This window comes from Phalangium opilio, unplaced genomic scaffold, assembly GCF_054372755.1.
Source record: "Phalangium opilio isolate 3A_F unplaced genomic scaffold, DU_Popi_V2 ptg000246l_1, whole genome shotgun sequence".
NCBI classification, from domain to species: domain Eukaryota; kingdom Metazoa; phylum Arthropoda; class Arachnida; order Opiliones; family Phalangiidae; genus Phalangium; species Phalangium opilio.
The window spans coordinates 4,374,553-4,392,512 of record NW_028324225.1 but is presented as its reverse complement, the minus strand read 5'-3'; the positions used below and the strand labels follow the sequence as shown (position 1 = coordinate 4,392,512).

General features: G+C 38.3%; 1 long non-coding RNA gene across 1 annotated transcript; it reads right to left on the bottom strand.

Annotated features, from left to right (window-relative positions):
* Nucleotides 1-16,347: 16,347 nt before the first annotated feature.
* LOC149611445 (uncharacterized) lies at nt 16,348-17,212 on the bottom strand. The gene is made up of 4 exons (XR_016376414.1): nt 17,066-17,212; nt 16,760-16,988; nt 16,552-16,673; nt 16,348-16,490 (listed from the first exon to the last, which is right to left on the bottom strand). It is a non-coding gene; the product is annotated as an uncharacterized LOC149611445 (long non-coding RNA).
* Nucleotides 17,213-17,960: the final 748 nt, after the last annotated feature.

The following is a 17,960-nucleotide window of genomic DNA, read 5'->3' as shown; positions in this document are numbered from 1 at the left end:
CGTAACCTAACCTAACCTAACCTAACCTAACCCAATCCAACTTTGTTTGGAGGTAAAAAGATTATTTATATGAGTATTAAAAGCCCGCCTCTTACCACGAACAATTTATTAGCAATAATAGAAATATTTTGGAAAAGATGTCAGATAATTAATTGGAGAATATTTTGGAAAAGGTGGCAGCTAATTAATAGGAGAATATTTTGGAAAAGGTGGCAGCTAATTAATAGGAAAATCTTTTGGAAAAGGTGGCAGCTAATTAATAGGAGAAAATTTTAGAAAAGGTGGTAGCTAATTAAAAGGAGAATATTTTGGAAAATGTGGCAGCTAATTAGTAGGAGAATGTTTTGGAAAAGGTTGCAGCTAATTAATAGGAGAATATTTTGGAAAAGGTGGCAGCTAATTAATAGGAGAATGTTTTGGAAAAGGTGGTAGCTAATTAAAAGGAGAATATTTTGGAAAAGGTGGTAGCTAGTTAAAAGGAGAATATTTTGGAAAACATGGTAGCTAATTAGTAAGAGAATGTTTTGGAAAAGGTTGCAGCTAATTAATAGGATAATATTTTGAAAAAGGTGGCAGCTAATTAATAGGAAAATCTTTTGGAAAAGGTGGCAGCTAATTAATAGGAGAATGTTTTGGAAAAGTTGGTAGCTATTTAAAGGGATAATATTTTGGAAAAGGTGGTAGCTAATTAAAAGGAGCATATTTTGGAAAAGGTGTCAACGAATTATTGGAATCAAACCAAACCAAACCTAAACTAACCTAAGCTAACCTAACCTAACCTAACCTATGCTAACCTAACTTAACCTAACCTAACCTAACCTAACCTAACCTAACCCAACCCACCCGAAACAAAAATATTAAAATTTTAATTTAAAATTTAAAGACATTGATGGAACTACCATTAAGACTATACTTCATTTTAAGCACAATTTGTTTATTAATTCTATATATCTCTTGCCTTGAAAGGAATGAAAGTGAGCGTTTTAATTAGTATCACGAAACATTTACTTTTAATATTATTAACATACCTTTCGGAGATTCGAACCAACAACCTATCGCTTCGCAGTCCAACATCGTATCCACTACACCACCGAATCGCTGACGGCTACAGTGTTTCAAGTTATATTCATGTATTTTTTAGGGGCATATTCGGACGATTGGGATTTCGGTCCATCGGGAATATAGCCATTGGGCTGGAAATCTAAAATCATTGCGGGATATTCGGTCGAATGGGATTTCGGTCCATTGGGAATTCGGCTGAAAGGAACGATACCATATGTCCCTGGTCCATTTCTTTGCTCTGGCAATGATTGACTTGTCGAACCGGGTTGACTTGACGATTTCTTCGAGAGATTCTGTTAATCCTTCCGGGACGACCATATATATTTCCTCCTCGAGTTCGCCATTAATAAAGGCCGTGACGACATCCATTTGGTGGACTTCCAAACCGATTTCCACAGCAAGGGCCATAAGCAGCCTTATTGAGCTGGATCTAATGACGGGTGCGAACGTCTCTTGGTAGTCGATCCCTGGTCTCTGGGCAAAACCTTTCGCTACGAGCCTGGCTTTTCTTTTCTCTACTTCTCCGCTGGGTAAGTACTTCGTTCGAAAGACGAGACGATTTCCAAGGACCTTCTCGTTTTCCGGACAGTCAACGATGTCCCAGGTTTCGCACTTGATAAGCGAAACGAACTCTTCCGTTACTGCTCTCCTCCAATCGTTTGCGTAAGGAGAAGCCAGGGCTCATCAACAAAGGTTCTGATAAGATAGCTAGGTTTGCTGACTCATCGGACAGGGTTTCTTGCTCGTCAGTAGCCTCTTCAGTAGACTCTTCTGAGACGCTCGGAATCATGTTGAACTTTTTCTTCGGTCGTCCGGGTACTCCAGTTCTTATTTTCGTTGGTCTACCAGGACCTTTCTTCAGAACGAGGGTTTCTGAGGGTTCTTCGAAGACGTCCTCGTTTTCCTGGGCATTAGATTCTTCCGGGATTTCATCTTTGAACTCCTTTTTGACTTCTTTGAATTCTTCTCTGCCTGGCGGTTTTGCAGCTTTTGTAGTGGCCGGGACTTCGATTTCGCCTTTAGCTTTGCTTCCATATTTCAGGTTGACTTCTGGAGTGACGAAATCATCATATCCGCCTTGTTTATTAAATTCTCCCAGGAACTTGACATTTCGACTTCGGTAAATTTGCTTCTCGGACGGAACCCATAGTCGATAGGCCTTCGAGACTTGAGAATAGCCGATGAAAACGCACTCTTCACTCCTGGCTGCAAACTTCCCCTTCCTTTTATCTTCGTCCAACAGCAAAGCTTTGTCGCCGAAAATCTTCAAATGTTGCAGGGATGGCTTCTTTCCGGTCCATCTGGTAAATGGTATTTCTCCATTTATGCTCCGGGAAGGACAAAGGTTTCGAATGTAATTAGCCGTGGCCATCGCTTCTGCCCAGAATGATGGTGGAAGTTGCGCTTGTATCATCATACATTGGGCCATATCCAGGAGTGTTCTGTTCTTTCTTTCAGCAATGCCATTCTGTTCCGGGGTGTATGGTACGGTGAGTCTTCGTTTTATCCCAGAGTCTTTCAGGAATCTGTCGAATTCATTGTTGCAGTATTCGGTTCCGTTGTCGGACTGCAATGTCTTGATTTTTCTCCCGGTTTCCACTTCAGCTCGATGCTTGAATTCTTTGAAGGCTTTCAACACTTCGCTCTTGTGTTTTAAAAAGCTGACTTCACTCCACCAGGAATAATCATCAGTGAAAACGACGATGTACTTGGCTCCGCTCATCGACGATACTCTCATCGGCCCGCATACGTCAGAGTGTACTATTTCCAGGACATGTGAGGTTCGGCTATCTTCGGTTTTCGGGAACGGCTCCTTCGATTGCTTTCCTTTGATACAGGTTTGGCAGATTCCCAGGCTCCCATCTTTTTCAATGTTGAGTCCCGTAGCCAAATTCTTCCGGGCCATTTCCTTTAAACTTCTCTCGTTCAAGTGACCGAGTAGGAAATGCCAGTTCTCCAGGTTGCTTCTAGGCTTTATTTCCGCTTGCACTGCATGGACCGTTTCTTCAGCCTTTCTCAGGAAATAAAGGTCTCCAACTCTGTCAGCAACTGCAATCACTTCCCCGGTTGCCGTCTTAATCCAGGCCTGCGACTTCTTGAATGTGACCTCATGTCCTTTGTCTGTCATCTTGGCAATGGATAGAAGATTAGTTCTTAAATCCGGGACATGAAGGGCTCGTTCCAGGCGAAGAATTCGATTGTCGCTGCCATTCGTTGCGGGTACTTTTACTTCGCCAACACCTCGTATCTTCGTTGACTCTGCGGTGGCAAGGTTTAAAGATTTCGTGGTCTCTTCGTAAATGTTGAAGCAGTCTCTGCTGGAAGTCATATGTGACGTGGCTCCGCTGTCCAGGCACGAGGAATCTTGATAATCCTTCAGGTACAATGCGAATTCTTCCTCGGCCAAATTTTCTGCCAGTACATGATGGGCGTTTTCCTTCTTTCTGGTTTTTCTTTCTGAACCATTGTCTCTGTCGGGGCAATCGGCTACCTTGTGGCCGGGTTTCCTGCATCCATGACACTTGTACTTAAGGTCGTGCTTCCTCGTCCACGTAAGCCTCTTCCTCTACCCCTTTCTGCAGTTTTCCGGGAAAAGTGGTTACTTCCCATCATCGCATTCTGCACGGGTTCGTCTTTCCTAGAGTTCTTGGCGTCCGATTCCTCCAGAATCTTTATTTTTAAAGCTTCTGGATCAGGTAACGTATCCCTGGACTCTATTGCGCACCGGAAGTTCTCGTACGATTCTGGTAGACTGTATAACAACATAATGTCTAGTAGGTCGTTGTTTACAGCTACTCCCATGTCTGCCAACTTGTCTACTGCATTGAAGAATTCTCGGACGTGATCCCGGACATCTTTTCCCTCCTTTATTTTCTTGAGGGTCAGTTTCTTCAGCAGCGTGGCTTTCCGGGCAGGTCCACTGGACTGGTAGATCCATTCGAGCTTCTGCCGTACTTCCCGTGAGGTCGTGCAATTCTTTACTTGCTTCAACTCCGACGGACTGATCGACAAGATTAGGTCCGCTCTTGCTTTTCGATCATTACTGTCCTAGGTAGCGACCGCCTGGGCGTTGCCTTCCGTTCCCCGCACCAGAGTTGGCCTCGATGAAGTTCCATCTACGTACTCCCAGAGGTCGTTCTTTTGAAGCAGGGCTTCCACTTGCATTTTCCAGGTATCATAATTATCCTTAGTTAACGTCTCGATTCGTCCCAGGTAATTTCCGGCCATTCTCCGTCTGACTCCGCACCTTAAAGAATAATCTTCCCGGCGTTGAACTTCGTATGACTTCTAAACCTCTGCGCAGTGGAAGCGTGCCGGGCCCATAACCTGTTGTTGTTTGACGCAAGAACGACACTGGGTTTAACTGGTTATAAACTCTTTATTAATTTAAATAAAACATTTTAGTTAATTTCCGGGAACGCTACTGACTGAACACTGGCAACTGGTATCTGAGAACAGATAACTGGGAACGGATCAACTGTGAACTGACAAACGTTATCGGAATGTTATCCGGTTATATAGTTAAGGCATCGCGATGAAAAATAAAGATTACAAGAATGACCACGATGCATAAAAACACAAGTATAGAAAATAGAATCTGGATATAGATAAAAAACAACCGGTATTATCTCTAATTTACAACAGTCTGGACTCTTTCCAAGAGCAGAACAGTGACGTCAGTCAAGTTACTGACGAATCTCTCCCTTTTCTGATCATTGCATCACTGACCTCGTACTAGCTGTTGTCTTTTCTCACAAAGTTCACATAATGTCCCTCGGCCAACGATTGACCTTTATGAATAATCACCCCTTTAGTTTTAAAAAGCATCTTGCTCAAAGTGACATTTTGATTTTCAAAACTTGATATTTTGGTCGAAATCTTAACTGGAAGACCATCTTCGTAATCGCCACGGAGAAGATACAAAAATACGTACTACTCGCTGGATATCAATACATCACGCTCATGTATTTTTGGGTTGTTACAAAATACGCATGGCACCTCTGTTAATCTCATCCTTTTTTCTAGAGATTTCCAATCAATTGTATCTCGGTTTTCTAGTGGAAGATTGAAAATGTTGCTTTCAACAATATTTTCTGAATTTTGTTCAACTTGATAATTGGGGCATTTGGTAAAGTTTCGCGACTTTGACCAAAAAAGATCTTTTAGAGCCTTAGAGTAATCGGCTTCCATTTCTTGACTTAGTGTCGTCAAGAGCACCATCAAAAATTCACTGGCGTCTTGTTGAGCGTTTTGCGTAAAATGATTTCCAACAGCCATTCTCAGTTCCAACCCTTTACAACTGAAACTTCCTTGAGAACTCTCGATGTCGTTTATCGTGTCATGGAGGCAACGTAAAACTCGTTTTTCAACGAATGATCCATTGTAAGATTTAACCAATTCTCTTAATTCCGGCACTAATAAGAGTAGTTGCAAAACGCTATTAGAATAGCACGTTACTTGGTCATCGTTAGCTAAACCCTTCAAGGGCAAACTATCCAAACTCTGTTGAGCTTTCCTTTTCTTCTTCGGTGTTTCTGCACATCTCTCTTCCTCGCCTTCTAAAAGGCTTTTAGATAGTGTAGGCGCACTTCTTTTGCCACCTCGACTTTCTTTCGACTCCGTTATTTCCAAAAGAGGCAGATCTGGCGTATATTTTTTGCGAAGCCGTTATACTCCATAATGGCTCGTCCATCCGCCTTAATTTTAGTCGGATCAAACTGTAATAGATGGAGTCCGGCCAAGGACGTCACTCTCGATAAAGCCACAGACGCCATGCCCGTTCCGTATAAATTCGGACCCAAATCCATAATGGCGCATTTTAAACTCATGCCTTGGCTTTTGTGTATCGTAATATCGTACGCCAGGATGACGGGAAACTGTGAGCGTTTAACGGAAATGTTTGCCATGAGCAAAAATTTGACGCAAATTTTCTCAACTAAAAAGTCAGTGCTAGCGTCGTCGTTATTCGGTTCGCGATCTACTCTTAGAAAAATCCCAGTAACGTTTCCATGTTCGTCCTTCTTGAACCCAGTTACGAAACCCATCGTACCATTTACAACGCCTTTTTCAAAACTGATATTCCTTCTGACCATTATTCGGCAGCCAACGCAAAGAACTAACTCGCTCTCCAAACCGCCTGTTTTGGACGGTTCGTTTTGTAGCCCTTGCAGTCTCCTGAGAATGTTTTTATTCATTTTTCTGCCATAGTCAGCGAGTCTATCCTGACAAGGAATGACTTCAACTTTCTGGCCGTTTTTTCGCAACATATCAAAGTTGAATTTTACGCACATGGCTAATTTAGGCATCAAACAAATTGGGTGAAACCCTTCATTGGACAGCTTAATGAAAAGCTCCATAGCCACCTCGATGTTATTTCCTCCAGCAACCAATCTAGTTCCTAAGGTTGCAACATCAGCTTCGGAAATATTTCCAATTCTAACTATGCTTAGAATGTCGCCGTAACTTTGGTCGTTGGCTTGTCTAACATTTTGCGTTAGTTCATCGTATTTAAAAAACTTCCAATGATCACTTACTCCGATGCAATTGAATCTAAGTCTGGCTTCTTCGGAAGTGATTTTGATAAACGCGGGATTTCCTTGAACCGGTGGCAATTGGAAAAAGTCTCCGAAAACAAGAATAAATACAACTCCACCAAATGGTTGGTTCATTTCCCAAAATTCGTTCAGCCTCAAGTGAACATGAGTCAGTAAAACCGATGAGACCATAGAAATTTCATCGATAATTAACAGTTTTAAATTACCCAAAGTTTCTTTCATAATGCTTATTTTCTCAGAACTCAGGGAATGGTATTCGGCGATACGCCCATGATCTACCGGCAACATTAGTAATCTGTGTAACGTTACGCCATTAACATTTAACGCTGCCAAACCCGTTGGCGCGGCAATGGCCACGCTAGCAGGATTTTGAAAGCGTCGCCTTACAGCGCTGGCGAGAGTGTCGATAAGAAACGATTTGCCAGTTCCACCAGGTCCCGACACAAAAAGGCACTTGTTTCTAGATTTTTCTCCCTCTTGGGAGAAGTTATCCATGATCTGGTCATAAATTCTCTTTTTATTCGAGTTTAGTGACGCCTCATTGTCCATATCAGTCTCGAAATTCATTTCCATGGCAGCTTCCACATCAGCCATCGCGTGTTCGGTTTCGATAACAATTTCTCTACCTTGCAGCGCATTTTCATCGTCCTCACTTTCTGCCTCCGAAATTATGGTTTCTGGCTCTTTCGCCTTTTTAGAAGCCTTCCGTTTCTTTTCAACTTCTTTGGAAACCGACAGTTTCTCGTGATATTCTCTCATGTCCTTCAACACCGAAAGCGAGTTTTCGAAAGCATCGGCGTATGTTTCAAAATTGCCCAATAGCTCAGTTTCAGCACGCCACGGTTCTTTCTTCTCTATCGGGTCGTGAATAAAGTGCTCTATTATGTAGGGCTTAATTCTCTTTCTCATGAAACCCAGATTGTTTTTCAACTTGATTACATTCGCATTTTTCTCGACACCATCAGAGTGCTTCGCGTAATCGTAAAACTGACCAAATTCCCGCAAACTAAGATTTTCCAAGCTGTCAGGACGATTCGGATATTTGTCGTCGACGAACCCTTCTTGGCAAGTGTCCGTGCTTTCGGGGTCAGTTTCCCCTCAAACGCGCGAGTTCCTTGTAACCTTTCAAAACTCTCGATCGGTTATCTTTTAAGTTAGTGTTAATAAATTTAGTGCTGTCGGACTTGTTGTAAAGGTCTTGGCCCAGCATCATATCGAGAGCTTCATAAATTCCTATTTGCTTCCACGTCAAAGATTTCAATCTATTGGCAAATAGTTTTTTGGACAAACTTTCGTTGCCTAACTCGGCAAAAGTTTGGTCCATGTCAGCCCGGTCTCCCTTTGTCACGTAAGCCGTGACATAGTTTGCCACTATTTCCGATTTGTCAGCGACAAATTGCAAATCCATGTTGGCTTTGGAAGCCAAAAGTAGCGTGGGATTGTAATCATTGATTAAAACTTCGTGCTGTTTTCTCGGCAAGTCGTACAGTCGTTTCTGCACCTTTTTCATTTTACGGTGACGAGTAACTGATCTAACAGAATTCATAGTGGCAATGTTTGTTACGTTTCGAGGACAACCGTAACGACACACTTTTAATCCTTTTTTAGAATTTTTCACCTTCTTATAACAACTGGAGGTGCATTTGTGAGTTTGGAATTTTTTTACCAGCCGGTGTAGTTCCGGACTTACCGATGCTCTTGGCATCGAACACGTGACGTGTTTTTGCACGTAATCCAAAATAGTCTCGGTCGAAGAAGTTCCAATCTTTGGAGCGTCCTTGGCCCACAAAAGGATATGGTAGTCAGAGCTGTGCTAATTAATTAGTTAGCTAATTGAATTTCAAATTAATTAGCAACATTTACTAATTGAAAATAGTAATTGAATTTTAATTACCTTAGTGCTAATTGAGAAGTAATTCTAATTAATTAGTATGAATCGGAAAGGTAATTATCTAATTAAAATTTAATTAGATTTATGTTTAACTAATTAGCCAATTGGATTTTCAATTAATCTTTTACGCCAATTTGTTGTAAAAAAATCGAGGAATTAACTCTTGATTCATCTATTTTAATATGAGAAAGCCTTATTATATCGATGGTGAAACCTTAGTGCTACTCTAAGTTTTTCAGCTCCTCAAATATGAGAGAATACTAGTACTAGTAGAAAATTTCGTAGTTCGCAACTGACCCATTTAGAAATTTCGACTGTTTTACCTACTCGAATTAATAGCAGTGCGCATGTATTTACTACTCAGGAGTCCATTATAGGAACTGTGGCAAGAAATGAGACAAATTTTAAAATGACGGAAGGCTCGAGGCAAGTCTCATTTTTCGAGAATAATTCATGGTTTCCGTACCCATTTTCCAATGTCATTAAAACCTTAAACTATGCATTACCAAAGTACTAAATCCATGGGCACTTTTAAACTTTTATGTTTACTTATGGTTTCTTTTTTACCTTAATTAGACAAGTAGTTAATTATAAATTAGTAATTCTAATTAATTAGTTTTATAAATAAATGCCTAATTTCTAATTGAATTGAATTAGTTTCTATGTCTAATTGCTAATTGGCTAATTAACTAGTTCATAAATATTTCCCTAATTGTTAATTCTAATTCAATTAGTTGTCAGCTAATTAGCACAGCTCTGATGGTAGTGAGGTAAAACCCGAGATTGGTATTCAACCCTCCAAAAATGATGTTCTATCATGCCAAGAACTGGATTTTGCTTACACAAGACAAAGTTGTTTAACAGCGACCGCACTTTGTTGTGAAAGTGCAAATTGACGCTAGGTGGGTCTAAATTCAACAATTCAGCCACCGTCATCGACTCTACTCCTGGAACGTCTGAATTCACTTTTCTCAAGTGATCGTGCAGTTCCATATCATCGTACTCGGCCGGATTAAAAGTTAGAAGCCAGGTGGGAGGACCAAATTCCCGAATCATCGCTAAAACGTATCTAACAACTTTATACCAGTAGTCCTTCGTTCCTCGAATATGACCCAAGAAAGTAGCTAAATTACTCTCAAGTTCTTTATCGCCAGATTCAACTCGATTGAGCAAATTTTCAACCCCAATTGGCATGGGTTTTTTAACACGAAGAACGTAGTTCAAACTGCTAGAAATCGCTTTCATTTCGCATTCTTGATAAGAATGGAACAAATAGGCGTAATCTCCGTTAAAAATTGGGCTTTTGTTCAAAAGACGGGATAAACGATACTCGGTTTCCGTTATTTTCCCAAATGGTCTATCATCGTGCTTGCCAAAGCGACCTCGAGGGAACAAATGAACGAAGCTCATGTATTCCAGTTTTTTGTCCCAAGTGCTAACCGGCTCCGCCTCGACGCGCTTCATTTGGTAAGCACCCAATAAATCCTTCGGTGGTTGGACGTTCACCGGATGAATAGAGTAATGATCGTACAGATCATTGGCTTCGCCTTCAGAAAGTTTTCGCAACAAAGCCTCGGGTTGCGTTATAATTGCGTATTCATCTGCTGCATGGGTCAACTGATTTTCACCCTGAACGCTCATATTTGAAGCGTTTTGGTCAACTTGCATGTCATGATTGCAATTCACTGGAAGCGCAGCGGAACCACGTGGCACCGCATCACAGCCATCGTTGATCAGCGCAAGTGGATCTGGTACGCTCCGTAATTCATCGGGAATCAAAGAATTTTCCCCGCCATCGATATATTGCGTCCCACAAATATAATCCTCGTTCATTGCCGAAATATCAATATGTTTGTAAAAAGGATTCATTTTTTTCAGCACACTGAAAGCTTTCATCACTTTTTTGAGGCAAACAACCTGCTGCCAAACCTTTTTGTCCGCAGTGGGAACGCCGTTCACCAAGATATGCAGTTCGTGATTTTTGGGCAACGTCTTGGGAATCATCTTCAAATTTTTTTCCACTGGAATTGGATGATAAATTACTCTTCCTTTTAAAGCTTTGACCGTACCAAACTTCACGTTGGAATTGGTTTTAGTGCCTAACCGCACCACAGTGAGGAAGGGCTTCACAAGCTGAATTAAAACTTTCTCGAACATGTTTAAATTGGTGACATCTGGCGGAGGATTGTCAACTGCCAAGTTGTTCAGAAAAGAGCACAGAGAACCCAATTACCAAACAAAAAGAATTGGCTAAATAATAGGAACACAGAGAACCTATTGGGCGCACAGAAAGAACCCAGTGTCAAAAAAAACCTCTGACAGAATTGCAAATCGTAAAAAAAATATACAATTAAAATCATAAGTTTATAAGATATGTTCCATAAGTGTGTCACTCGTTAATGAGAGCTTGTCATGAAGTGACGTAGGTGAAACGTCATAGATTCTTGTAAAGCGACGCGTAGTGAGGCCTTGTCAAAGGCTTAGTACAGACTAAAGAGGAGGATGGACTGCAAATCCGAGTGTAGTCAATTCTCACGTCGTTCTTGAACTAGCTCTCATTAAGCCTCTAACATTACGAAGTATGGGTAGTGACATACTTATGGAACATATCTTATAAACTTATGTTAAAATGAATGAAGATAACCACCTCTGACAGAATTGCAAATCGTAAAAAAATACAATTAAAATGAATGAAAATAAATTAATTACAAGGGATAGTGAAGCCTTTTAAGGCTAAGAGTGAAAAAGACAATTTCACAATCTGAAACGAAAACAAAAGTTATTGTTACAGTAGGAACATAAAGAAAATTGTTTATAGATCATATAAAACCTTAATAATTATGATTCGTGGCAATTGATATTCATTTACAAGTCTTCAGAATTGTAAGAGAACAGAACGATGAGGAAATTGGAACAATTCCCGCCCAAATAGCAGCCAAGCGATTTCAATTTAGTGCCCTCCCGAGCCCAGAACAGTAGCATGGAGCAATTATACCTAGAACGTTGCTGTGAAATCATGGTTTTCACTCCAATGTTTTAATTTCTCCATGCTACTGCTGCTTGCACGGCCCGCGGGGATGTTTTTGGCGGGAAATCCCAGGATTTATCATTTCTAATCCAGCCAGACTAACTTGAACCTCGTAAGTATGTTTTGAACAGTATTTTTAATAGTTAATATTATTAATTAACGGGTTTTGAAGCTAAGTCATAAAATTTAAAGTTATATTGTTTAAATTTAATGTCAAACCTTAAACTAGATAGAAAGTAACTGATAATAAATTATTCAATGAAATTTCTTGTTTGTCGGTTTGGGTTTAGTAATGGAAGGCAAAAATATCAAGGTAGTTAACGCCTATTTTTACGGCGGCGGTGGAAAGAGAGGACGCGGAGGCGGCGATCGGGGACGAGGCGGCGGTCGCGGACGAGGCGGTGGTAAACGTAACGGTCGGTGGCAGTGGGTCAGAACTTGCTATAAGTGCAAGAAGGCGAGCCATTTAATGCGGGACTGCCCGCAAAATCGAGGTACTATCTATTTTCGATTGCTTTTCCTGGGGCTACCTAAAAACATCTATGCACTTGGTTAAAGTTCTCGTTTAGGGAAACGAGTTTTTAATTTAATAAAAAAGACAGTGAAGTTCCCTGCTATCACTAGGTGGCCCTAATGCAAGCAATCTTAGTTAGAGCCTTTTATCGCCATGGCTTTCATAGCGTAATTTTGTTCTAATATTGGCAATGAGGTAGAAAGGTAATCTATGGTATAAAGGTATCTAGAGAAAAGGGAATATTAGACTGAAATTGTAGGACACAGAATCTCTGCATGTGAGACCAAAATGAATTATAAAAAAAGTACATCGCACGCAAACCAGCCAAAGGTGTTAAAGGCTCAAGCATATATATATATAGTTGACTTATATTAAATTAAAATGTCCTAAATTTTCGTGTTTTTTTGTAAACATTTTGAACTTATAATTTCCTAATTTTAAAGCAATATTTGCCTTTGTTTAGTTTAAACATACGCCACTAGATGGTCCTGTAGTCCAAGAGCGGAGTTGACAGGCCTTGATTTATCAGTAAGTTTGTAAAGGGATGTATAACGAGTTAGGCCTATTTTGGAAGGTGTTTTAGGGAGTAGTGCTACTATTTCCTGGAATATTGGTTTGGGAGATGGATTGAACATAAATAGCAAATGCACTGATATAGCTACGAAATTCACGGTTGCCCAGTAGATCTATTTAATGATGTAGAAAGCTACACAGTAGACGACGCGTTGGCGGTCTTACCGGTAGAAATGGGCACCAACCCAACTACCACCACTACCAATTCCACTACCACAAACCAAACCACCACAAGAGGGTACAAACATGGAAACCGCATTGTAAATATTTTGTAAGTATGCCACATTTAAAAAAGTTAACACTTTTATTAAATTGGGGCACAGGAAAAGAAGTTACTATCGGGTTTTTTTTTCATTAATTTCTCGAAAGTCATAATCCACCTTAAGAAATTCGTCTGTCGTCTGTTACAAAAGCCAAAAATATGTACTGTAGCAGACGACAGACAAATTTCTTCCCGTTACTCACCCCCATCAATCCCGAGCTAAGCCTAACTTCCGGCGAAAGGGAATAAGGTGGATTTTTAAATATTTATACATTTTCAATTATTTTCTTGAGTTTCAATTAAAAATTTGCATTGAAGGTAATTAATATATTTTTCTTATTTTTTTTTGTAGCATCATCACCATATTAATTTTCATTAAATTTTTTTGTCATAATATTTATCCATCTAACCAAATAAATTTCATCCATAATTATTGCATTCTTTTAATACATCCATAATTATTGCATTCTTTTAATACATCCATAATTATTGCATTCTTTTAATACATCCATAATTATTGCATTCTTTTAATTCTTTTTAAAGAACTAATATTCTATTCTTCTGATTCCTATTAATTCATTTTAGAAAATTTTTATTTCTTTTAACATAAGAAATGGTTTTCCAGTCATTTGTTTATCCTTTGAACCCGAGAAATGGTTTCCCAGCCATTTCATAATACTTAAAAATGGTTATCTCTTGAACCAAATAATTTTTTTCATCATTATTGATCTATTTAATAAATGAAAGGTCCGTTCTAATTAATCCATTTTAATAAATTTTATCCCTTGAACTTAAGAAAACCTTTCCCAGCCATTTCTTTATCGATTGAACTGAAGAAAACGTTTCCTAGTCATTTCTAATTAATCCATTTTATTAAATTTTATCCCTTGAACTTAAGAAAACGTTTCCCAGCCATTTCTTTATCCCTTGAACTGAAGAAAACGTTTCCTAGTCATTTCTTTATCCCTTTCAGTAAAAACACGGTTTCCCAGCTATGTTGTCATTTCTTGAAAATAACTTTCCATGAATAAGCTGTCGTTGGAGATAGGGAGTTGCCGATCCTATAGAGTGAAAACAAATTTCCTCACGCGCATTCTTCATCCATGGTCGGGATTTATAAGTGCACTTATAAACCCCGCCCACTAGCCTTCGCCAAGGAGGAAAGTCAACTTGTAGGGGATCCATTGGCCCGCGCTTCGCTTCAACTCCTATTATCACAAATGAACAATTTATACTAATATGAATGCATCATTAATTGCTGTAAACAAATACTAATAATTTAAATAAAATATTTTTTATCAACTTGCGTTAATCAATTTCTTCATAACTTAATGAAAATTCGTCGAATTTTAAAGCAAATACATGTTGTGGTTTAGTTTAAAGAAACGCCACTAGATGCTCCCATAGTCGAAAGGGAAGGTATGTTATCGATTGGGCGTGTTATCAAAACAGCATTGTCCAAAACGGCGTTTTCATAAACGCGTTTTCCATTATAGCCATTTCTCGTTTTAGCGCATTTTGATTACAGCGTTTATATCTTGAGCGTACGAAAGTACGCCTTTTCCAAAATATTGTTGTTTATCTTTATTAACTTCCCAAAATAATATGCCTTTTCCAAAAAATGATATTTTATATTTACTTCCGATATAACACTACTCCTTTTTGCATATTGTTCTTTGTCCTATATGCTTAATATAATAGAGATTTCCCTCCCTATCAATCACAGTTTGGGCGGAAACAGCAACCGCTGTTTTGGGAAATAGCGCTGTATTAAGAAGCGCGGAAACAGCAACCGCGGTTTTGCTTCCACGCGGTTTTGCAAACCGCTGTTTTGGGAACCGCTTTATTCCAAAACGCTCTTTTGAAAACCGCTCAACTACCCGTGAACCGAAAGGGAATAGCTAACCGGCCTGCTACGCTCAGTAAAATTAAAATGTCCTAAATTTTCGTGTTTTTTTGTAAACATTTTGAACTTATAATTTCCTAATTTTAAAGCAATATTTGCCTTTGTTTAGTTTAAACATACGCCACTAGATGGTCCTGTAGTCCAAGAGCGGAGTTGACAGGCCTTGATTTATCAGTAAGTTTGTAAAGGGATGTATAACGAGTTAGGCCTATTTTGGAAGGTGTTTTAGGGAGTAGTGCTACTATTTCCTGGAATATTGGTTTGGGAGATGGATTGAACATAAATAGCAAATGCACTGATATAGCTACGAAATTCACGGTTGCCCAGTAGATCTATTTAATGATGTAGAAAGCTACACAGTGATCCATTAATTTATAATTTCGTGCTTATGATAAATCTAGTGAAATGTAATTTTGTAAATCAATAATTCAACAGTGTTAAGAACTTAAGATCTTCTAAACGGAGTTACAGACACCCATATAATTGATAAAAAATTTAATTTTTAGGTTTTTTTTACCTAATTACAATGACTGTAACAGCTTGGACATTAAATATTGGTTTGTGGGTGACTGCCTGACCGGGTTTAGCGACCCTATGATTCAATATATTAATAATTTTATTAGTAAGATTGTTTTATATTTTCATGACCAATATGAGAACTGATAATCTTGGGAAAAACTGGCCATTGTTTATGGTTTTTTTAGGTTATGTTAGAATATGCACTAAAATGAACATTATATACATAAACTGGCCATGGTTTCATTTTTTCCTATGTATCCTTAAAATAAGCACTAAATTATTAATGAAAAAATTAATTATTACCTAATCTAAATGATTGGAAGAGCCACAATACAAAATATGGCTTTTTTTCACAGCGGTGTTAAATAATTAGTTGGGTAATTGTCATTTTTAACTAACTGAGAATGGTAATTGAATTATAAATAATAAAGAAATGAAATAAAATGTAGCATGACGGAGTCCTTGAGGCTTGTCTAACTTTTCGAGAATAATACACAGCTTCCGCACCACTTTTTCGAGTAGATTAAACATTAAACTAATTTGCATTACCAAAGGCGGAGTAGGAAATCGATGGACACTTTTCTAGTGTTATATGTTACATATGGTTTCTTTTCTACCCTAGGCACCAGTTTAGAAATCAGGTAACAAACCCTTATGCATATAGTTTGCATTAATCTATCTTAAACAACAAAAATTTATCTAATTTAAAGAAAAAAATTATTCTAAATAGTTGTTGGTCGATGGCACTAATAAATAATAAAAATTTAAATGTTACCTAATAAAAATTATTGGAAGAGCCGGAATAAAAATTATTGGTTGTTTGTTGACAGGGTTTAGTGATCGTGTGATTTAATCTATCAATTATTTTACCACTAATGAAACAATCAAAATGATCTAAGCAGTGGTTATCGTTTGCCGGTAGCGTTTATCGTTGGCAATCTGGCCATTGTTTACTGTTTTCTTAGGTAACGTTAGAATTGGCGCAAAATAATTAATAATTCAATTGTTACCTAGTACAAATGATTGGAAAGACCTGAATTAAAAATATTGGTTGATTTGGTGACAGGGTTTAGTGATAGTGTGATTGAATCCATCATTTATTTTACCAGTAAAAAACGTATCTTCGTAGCGGTTACCGTTGCCTGACGGCACCAGTCGAGAAACCAGGGAACGAACCCTTCTGAGTAGCTTGCATTGATCTACTTTAAACAACAAAAATTGATTTAATTTAAAGAAATTACCTAATTAGCGGCTAACGTTGGCCAATGGCACCAGGTGAAACACCTTAAAACGAACGCAACACGGCCAATTGGTCTCTAGTCTACAATAGTACAATCAGCCTGTCTTGAACTTTTGACCGAGGCTTAGTGAAATCAGTGAATTTAAAAATTATCGGCTAAATCTTAACTTTAAATTATTTTGTATTAAATTAAATGAAGTTTAACTTACGAGAATAAAATAAAATTGGGACTAATTAACCCCTTCTTTTAGATGAAAAGTGAAAAAATTCGCCTTAAGCTCGGCCATAAACAGAGCGGACGACGCATTTAGTAAACAAAAAACTTCGCTCTATTAGCGGTAAAACAGCGTAAGTCCAACAGTACGTTTCTCTATGATTTTAGCTAGGATTATACCACGTAAGTCCAACAGAATAAAAGGTCGTAAGTTTAAGTATGTGCTTAAAAGTACAAAAAATAATACTTAATATTAATTGTTTTCAATAAAACTTCGAAAGGCACCAGAAAAATGTTCAACCTTTCATTTAAAACCATTTTCAGACCTATCGAATAAATAGTCTTCAAAAAATGGTCGAGACCATTTGGCTATCACAGCAAACATTTCCCATGTTATTCCTATGGGAAAATTTCCCTTTTTTTGCCAAAATGTCTGAATGTTTTTATGGAAATGAAAACCACCCTTAGCAACTTTATTTTCTATAATAAAAACTAATGGAGAGATCTCTTTGAAATTTTAACCACATATTAAGGGTCCGAATTTTAGTTCAGTGGAATTTTTTCAAAGCAGTAACCATGATAGGAAAAAAGTTACATCGAATCAAAAAACCACCCTTATACATTAAACGCAGTATGAGGTCTTATCTAAGAGAGCAACCGCTCTCTCAGAATTTATCTTAATGAAACTAAGAAAAGGCACATCTATGGACTGTTATCTTTCATTTAAGATGGTTCCCAAACGTAACGAATGAATATTTTTCTTTATACACGATCCCAATTAAGGTCATTTTTCAAAAAAAAAACCCATGTTATCTCTATGGAACAATATTGTATTTTTCACCAATTGTCTGTTTAATTTTATAGATTCTAAAACCACCCTTATCAACTCTTTTCTTTATAGAATTAACTATTAGTTGGATCTCTTTGAAATTTTAACCACAAACTTAGGGCCCAAATTTTAGTTCACTGGCAAAATTTCAAAGCAGCAAACACAATACGAAAAAAGTTACGGCCAATCAAAGAACCCTCCTTTAGCATAAGAGGCAGTATCAAGTCTTATCTAAGAGAGCGACCGCTCTCCTAGAATATTCAAAGAAATAATCTTTCTATTGGCTTGAGTCAGTGTCTATAAAACATCAAGCTGTATCAAGGGCAAATAATACATGTCACCTCTTTGGTTTCCCTATATAATTACG